The sequence below is a fragment of the Oreochromis aureus genome, linkage group 19, assembly GCF_013358895.1.
Source record: "Oreochromis aureus strain Israel breed Guangdong linkage group 19, ZZ_aureus, whole genome shotgun sequence".
Lineage (NCBI taxonomy): Eukaryota > Metazoa > Chordata > Actinopteri > Cichliformes > Cichlidae > Oreochromis > Oreochromis aureus.
Window position 1 is genome coordinate 10,237,330 of NC_052960.1, and position 7,302 is coordinate 10,244,631.

General features: G+C 39.4%; 1 long non-coding RNA gene across 1 annotated transcript in view; it reads right to left on the reverse strand.

Moving 5' to 3' along the window:
• Positions 1 to 5,064, reverse strand: part of LOC120434723 — a 55,964-nt gene extending 50,900 nt beyond the window's left edge. The window contains exon 1 of the long non-coding RNA XR_005609306.1: positions 4,788 to 5,064. This is a non-coding gene — a long non-coding RNA (uncharacterized LOC120434723). The remainder of the gene's footprint in view (positions 1 to 4,787) is intronic.
• Between the last annotated feature and the right edge of the window lie 2,238 nt (positions 5,065 to 7,302).

Below are 7,302 nucleotides of genomic sequence, written 5' to 3' on the forward strand. Positions count from 1 at the left end.
AACATAAAAGGACACTATAACAACTTAATATTAACAAAACCATTAACATCAGAGCTTCAGCTGACCTTGGTTACCTGTCATCCTCATTTGTACCTCATAAATCTAGGTGATAGTGATCGACTACCTCAGGTAAAGTGATGTTAAAATGGTTATCCCAATAATTTATACTATGAATTGCAGTCAGTGTTAATAGCAACAAAATAAGCAGATCATCTGACAATCAGTGTTTAATTCTAAGCTACCCTTCTGTAAATATCTATAAGACAATCACAGAAACTGCTGGTCTATTGGGATTTTCCCACACAACCATCTCTAGAGTTTACAGAGAATGGTTTGAAAAAAGAAAACATCCAGCGAACTGAAGCTCTCTGGGTGAAAATACTTTGATGCCTGAGGTCAGAATGGCTAGACTTGCCCTGGGCTAAACGGATGGCAGCAGTAACCTCAATTAACAACTTGTTACCATCAAGGTATGTAGAAGAGCATCTCTGAATACACAGCGTCTCAAAGCGTGGAACAGATGAGCTACAAGAGCACACTGGATGCTACTCCTGTCACTAAACTGATGCTACAGGTCACAGGTTAAACAAAATTGGACAACAGAATTGTAATTCTCCATTTCAGCTGCGATATTTAGACGCATCACCTCAAACTGGTTTCTCAAACATGACTGTGATTTCACTGTACTCAAACGGCCTCACAGTCACCAGATCTCATAATCAATATCAGCAGAAGCCCCCAAGAAGCAAGCAAGGCTACAAGAGGTGAAATCCTTTGAAGTAGGAGGAACTGTAACTGTGTTTTCTTTTGCGTTAAAATATGCAACATCGGGCTGAAAACACAAATCACCACAAAATCATTGATGCACAAATTAAGGGGAAACATGGAAGCCTTCCTCAGCGAGCTCCACCTCTTTCCCGCACTCTCCCCTCCGAGCTCCACAGCTGTACAGGAAATCATTCATCCACCATCCACTGCCGTCTCCATGGCAACACAGAGGGGGAAATCCATTCTCAGTCCCTTGTCAACCCCCCTCTCTCTCCTTCCTTTTGTCTTGTTGAATTAGGTGGAGCTCTTTTCTGACCACGTTGATGCATCATTTTTAAATTTTAAAACCGAGCAAAGGCTTCGTACACTGATCCTAATAATGCTTCCAGAGCCTCATTTGTATCCTCTCTAATATTTCCATACATCTGTTCTCCCCATCAGTGAGCATGCATGTGTGGGTGATCATTGCTGCTGATTGTTTGAGAGTATTAGGTGGCAGTGTCTCTCCAGCAGCAGTGGTGACCTCTCCATAAATCCCGTGGGGCATTGGGAAAGGACAGGCGGGGCGGTTATGCTTGGATCGGGCCAGCAGCTGCCTGGAGGAGGCAGATGGTCGCAAATCAGAGATGAAATCCAGGCCCCTCCCCTGCCTGCATGATAACCTACCGCTCTCACACACACACATACAAACACTACATGAATAGAACAGTTCAAACTGCTGTCTTACTCCACAAATTTTGGGCGAGTGGGGTGAATGAATGCTGATGACCAAAAGATTAAGAAAACTATAACCCTTTCAAACAAAGGCAAGCCAATCAGAATCAAAGGCGGTGCTTTCCAATTCCTGAAAAACCAGCTGAATTTAAGCTCCGCCCTGATGCACGAACATCACTATTAACTGCAGCAGAAAAGTCTGAAGTCACCACATCTGTCCGTGTGCTCTTGGAAATGGATTAACAGCACTTAATAAAGCAGCCTATTAACCTAAACAGCTGCACTGACACCAAAAGGAGATGATCCCCAGAGCCGATAATAATGAAAAACAGTAATCTGATTACAAACAAACAAATCTCTGGAGTTCTCTCTTCTCTAGTGGTGGAGGGAGGTGCCTGACACATGTAACTCGAAATCAGTCGGTGGTAAATATACAGTGCATCTGAAGTTGCCACAAGATAAGTGGAATTTCAACCATCTCAGAAAAATAATTTTTGAAAAGGGAAAAGAGGGAATACATGAAATATGTGGTTGTGACAAGTCAATTATCCAGAATATTCATTATGTTAGGTAATATATTTTACTGGAAGTAGCAACAATATGTGAACAATATGTGAGTGAATAACTAAGTACACCCTTTCTGCTCCCACAGGACTTAAGAGGGTACTTAACAACCAGGTGCTGCAAATCAGTTGCTTGTGATAAATTGATCATCAGTAAGTATGAACACCTCTATAAAAGCAGGAATTTTGTACATCCAAGAGTGGGAATACCAGCAAATTAACCACAATGTCAGAAAATGCTCAGAAATATTCCAAAAAGCTTAATCTACAAGCATCTGGAGGTGGCTCACTCATTGCAGATTGCTTTGACGCTGAGATCTGATTGCTTGTGGACATTCAAGGCTCTGGGTGCTAAGGTCACCCTCTAACTTAATAGCAACTCATAAGTCAATCAAGTTTATTCTTCTCTTTTACTTTTACTTCAGTTGCAAATGAGAAAGAGGAGAAAAGTTTATCTCGGGTCCTGGCCGCTTCCTTTTCTTCACCATGGTGCTGCGAATCACTTACAGTGTGTGTAGCTTCAGTTCAGTTATGTTAAATCTGGTCACAGTGCAATTAGAAAAAGACTGACGCTGCAGGACCCAAGCACCTTGTGCAGCATCTGAGGTTGTGTTTACCCAAAATTAATAATCTAGTATGGACAAGATGATTTGTAAAACCTAACTGAAAGAGGATGTGTTCTCCCTTTTTACCACACTGTTTCAAAAACATGATTAAAATACCCAGGCCTCTGATCCATGGATCCAAGCATCCATAGTTAAAACTGCTCTTATCTTAGAGACAGAATGAAACTTCTGATAAGAGTACACACTGCACTAATGTCTACTGAATGCATTTTATATTATTGGAGACAGAAATCCAACATCTGACTTCCTACAAATCCATTCCAAGTCAGTGAGACGGAGGACATGCAGCGTTTATCTAATTAATGGCAAAAAGAGTCAAACAACGGCCATTATGAGTCTTAATGAGGGAGTACTGTTTCAAAGAGGGCAGAATGAGATGCATGCACTGCTGGTACTATGAATCAAATTATCTGAGTGTAATGAAACAGTCTCATCAATACTTTTATTCCAAACATCAATGACCGTACAGTGTGCGGTGCACTAAAAGTGCCAAATTTTCATAAATTATGTTCGTGGCTCTCTATTCAAAATACAGAACAGAATATTATTTTTATTTTAAAACGCTCCTTCTCTTAAGAGAACGTAAACGAAGGCGCATATGAGGGTAGCGTGGTCGGACATCGAGGATATGACCAGTTTCCTGCTTTTCAATATTGTGTCAGACTCGCACCTCTATTTTTAGAGGACATAATCACACATATTGTTGTTACATTTTCAGCCACTGGTTGCTAGAGACCTTTCACACATCTCATAAACCAGAGTGTCTATGATTGTTAAAACACTGTGGGTGGCTGCTGCTTCACTATCCCACGACATAACACAGAACTGCTTTCAGCATACAGTTTATTCACTTTGGGCTTTGCCTAATTCTAATAACAAGAAAATTGTTTCTACCATCAATTAAAGCTTAATATGAATATAGACATAAATAATAGTACCAGGGGAGTAGCACAGAACTCTGGGCCCTATAATAAGCAGTGTCTTTGGTGATCAACATTTCTCAGGAGTCTTTTGACTGTTCTGAAAAACTATTAATACTATTTTCAAGGCTTTGCGGTCAAGATATAGAGGTCAAGGCACACCATAATAACTGTAAGTATTGTAATTATCTTCATAATCTTGTGCAGTAAAAATGCCTTAAATTAAATTAAGTTTATGATCTCAAACACAAAAATTAGACAGAAACAGAAACGTGTATGTTAGTGTGCTACCTGTGGGTGTTTAGAACTAGCAAAAGCTAAATAAAAAAAATCTATCCCTATTTAAATTAAGCAGCAGTGTCATTGCGGTATTCTGAAATACCATTTCATCAGCCTGAAACACACCGACTTCCTCAGAACAGCTTATTTATCTCACGGCACAATGCTTGAAAACCACCGGGCCAACAATAAATAAAGCTCAACAGTTAGATTATTTACAGAAGTTAGCCAATAGAACAACCTGCTCAGCGTTATGTTTGAAACTGTCCAAAGATATACTCGTTAGGTTAACTGATGATTCGTGCCTGCTGGTGTGATGGTAAATGGTTATATCTCTCTCTGTTAGTCTTTTAATAATAACAATAATAATATTAAAAATTAATGACAGAGTGTGCAAGCATGAGAGAGCTGAGCCAAGGGTAAAGGAGTCTTCATGCACTGAATACATAAACTTCATTGACTTGAAATAAAGAAGAAGTTTTTAATTTATGAGAGGAAAAAACTCGACTCAAAAGTAAACCCTACGAGAAGGATCCAGCGGTTGAATTTCTGCGGTAAAACGCTTCTTTCCTGAGATGGAAAATGATGGCCTAGTTGGAAAACTGAAAATTCCAGTTGCTAAGAGGGATAAACATTCAAATTCTGGCACTTGGATCCACTTCATCTTTGAAAGCATTTTTGAGTTATTTACTTCACTATAATGCTGGATCATGGTGTTTCATTAGAACTAGCACAAGCAGCAGAAGTCCCGTAAGCGTCCACCTATTTTAATTTTAATTACTAAGACGTGTCATTGTGTTATGTTAATGTGCCGTTTCATCAGTCTGAAACGGCACATCATAGCTTACTGCTAAACTTCCACCTGTTTCTCACTGTCTCAACCAACTCATAACAACTTTGGGGAGTGCTCTGCTTACCTTTTTCTTTTCCTCAGTTTTCTTCCTTCTCTCCTTCTTTCCTTTCGTTAATGGGTGGGCTAAACCATTAACGGGCTTCATTTGTAAGGGGTGGAGTGGCGTCAGAGAGGCTCCATTAGTGTTGGGAATCAAGCTCAGTCACCAAACTGAGTTATTCAGAAAATTTAATTATGACACTAATTACTTAGGAATACAAAATTGCAAACAAATATACAGTTTTTATTCGACGCTGGCCGGGACCCATGCCACCACTGGGGCCCTGAGTTGTCTGCTTGTGACCCCAAAAGCTAGGCTAGGTTAAGTGCCAAGACATCAAAGGCGATAATGCGCATGTGCAGCTAGCAAGAAAGGCACTTATGGATGTGTACACAATATTGGGTCATGATTTTCAGTCAGGTAAACACCTTCTTTGCACCTGACAAACGGCTTAAGAGATAAATACTTAAATCAATAAAACAGTTTTTATAAAATCACAGATGCCCTTCAAAAACGTTAAGTTAAAATCAGGTAATTGTTTTTGGGGTTTTTTGTTTTTTTAAATATTTAGCTCAAATGCAGTTCAGTGCAAAAGTCTTATATTAGAACTTAAGTAAAACCTTTATTCTTCACTCCACCCTGAGCTCTCTTAGACAGTTGTCTAGTAATTTCTTGAAGTAGTCTTCTGGAATAGTTCCTAAAGCACATTCAAAGCTCTTCTTTTGTTTTTTTGTTTTTTGTTTTTTTGCTCTTCCATTGTGTGTTTTTCTATCTAGGTATGCTTTGAATGCATTGCTAGTGTGCTTGGGATAATTGTAATAGTGAAATGAAGTTGCTGTCAATCAGATGCTTTCCAGATGGCACTACACGGTGGATCAAATTCTCATGGTACTATTCTGTGTTTATAATTCAATTTTGACCCAATCTCCAACACCACTGGCTGAAATGCAGACCCAAACCATGACAGCACCTCCACCGTATTTTACAGATGACTGTAGACACTCACTGTTCTACCTCTCTCCTCTGACGTCCTCTGATTTGACCCAAAAATTAAATTTGGATTCATCACTTTTAAAGACCTGTTCACACTGATTTTCAATCTACTTGTCATGTAACATGGGATACCACAGCCTTCTCTCCCTAATTTTACTTCATCAAGAATGGCTTCTCATCAGCCACACTTCTACTGAAATAATTTCTGATGAGGTTTCAGTGAACAGTAGATGGATCTACTGAAGGGATACATCTCTCAGGCCTTGTGGTAGGTCTTTGCTGTGGATAAAAACAAACTAACTTTTTATGGTTGTTTTAGATTGAAATAATCAAAATTATTTGTAAAACTGAATACCGTTCAGATGATTGTACAGTCCTGTTTGTTAATGTGTACTGAGCATAGCCGTTTGCTATACACTTCCAGCTGGAATTCTTGCATTTACTGAACTGGATGTGGACGTTAACAGTGTAATCATCAGCAATAAAAAAAAATAAAAAAAAATCTAAATGTTTATAATATCAGGGCAGACGGTGCTATCAGTGATTCTTGAGTTCAGAAACAAAAGGACTCTGTGGAGGATATGTGAAAAAAAGAGATGTGTGGAACCCATTAATTTACTGGACCCAGGAAGGGCTATCCCAGATCATGGTGGTATCCTGGCGACAGAGGCTTCCTACAGTCGCCTTCGCAGGAACCATGACTCACTGATTCTACATCTTCCTCTCCCCCCTCTCTCTCTCTCTCTCTCTGTGGATATGAGCTGCTACTGTAAGTCACAGAAAATAACATCTGCATGAATGGAGCCAGGGAAAATGTGACTCACAGAAAACATGACGCTCAGACAGTAGGAGGAACACGAATACCGTTTGCTGAGTTTACCTGGAGGCGAAAAACTTGATATGCATGAGAGCAGATGTACAGTATTCTCACAGAGGCATCGTCTGAATGAGCTCAGAATTAGTAGCTAGACAGCTCTTAAATGCTGCCTTAATAATTTATATGAAATCACAGGATCAGCACATTTTTATTATTTTTTTTTTTTGGTGTGGCAGGATGTAAGGCCCTCCTGGGGGAAGCATCTGCCATCAGGGAGAGGGGCTTTGGCACTCTCTGTCTATTTGTTTTTACAAACTACATCTGCCTGCTGTTATAAATTAACAGAAGAAACACTCGACTAAAGCTGTTTGATATAGGACTGATACCAATACCGATATTTCGTGGTTTACAAATCCAAAATTCTGATATATGATCTGATTTTTTTTTCTTTTAGGCAAGCAAACAATTTGTTATGTGTAGTTATGTATTTACTTTTTTTACACTCTGCCAGGGCCCAGTTGATGTACCAGTGGAGCCAATTTATATCGGTTGAAATGAGCTATTTGCTCATATATCAGTATCAACATTTATAACAGCAGAGAAATGAAAATTTAAAGAGTAAAGAAGAGATGGGAGAAACACTTTTAGCCAGTTGAGTAATTCACGAGTTACTGTGGCAATAAAACAAGGTTATTTTTAAGCTGCATTACATTGTCCACCCCACCCAAG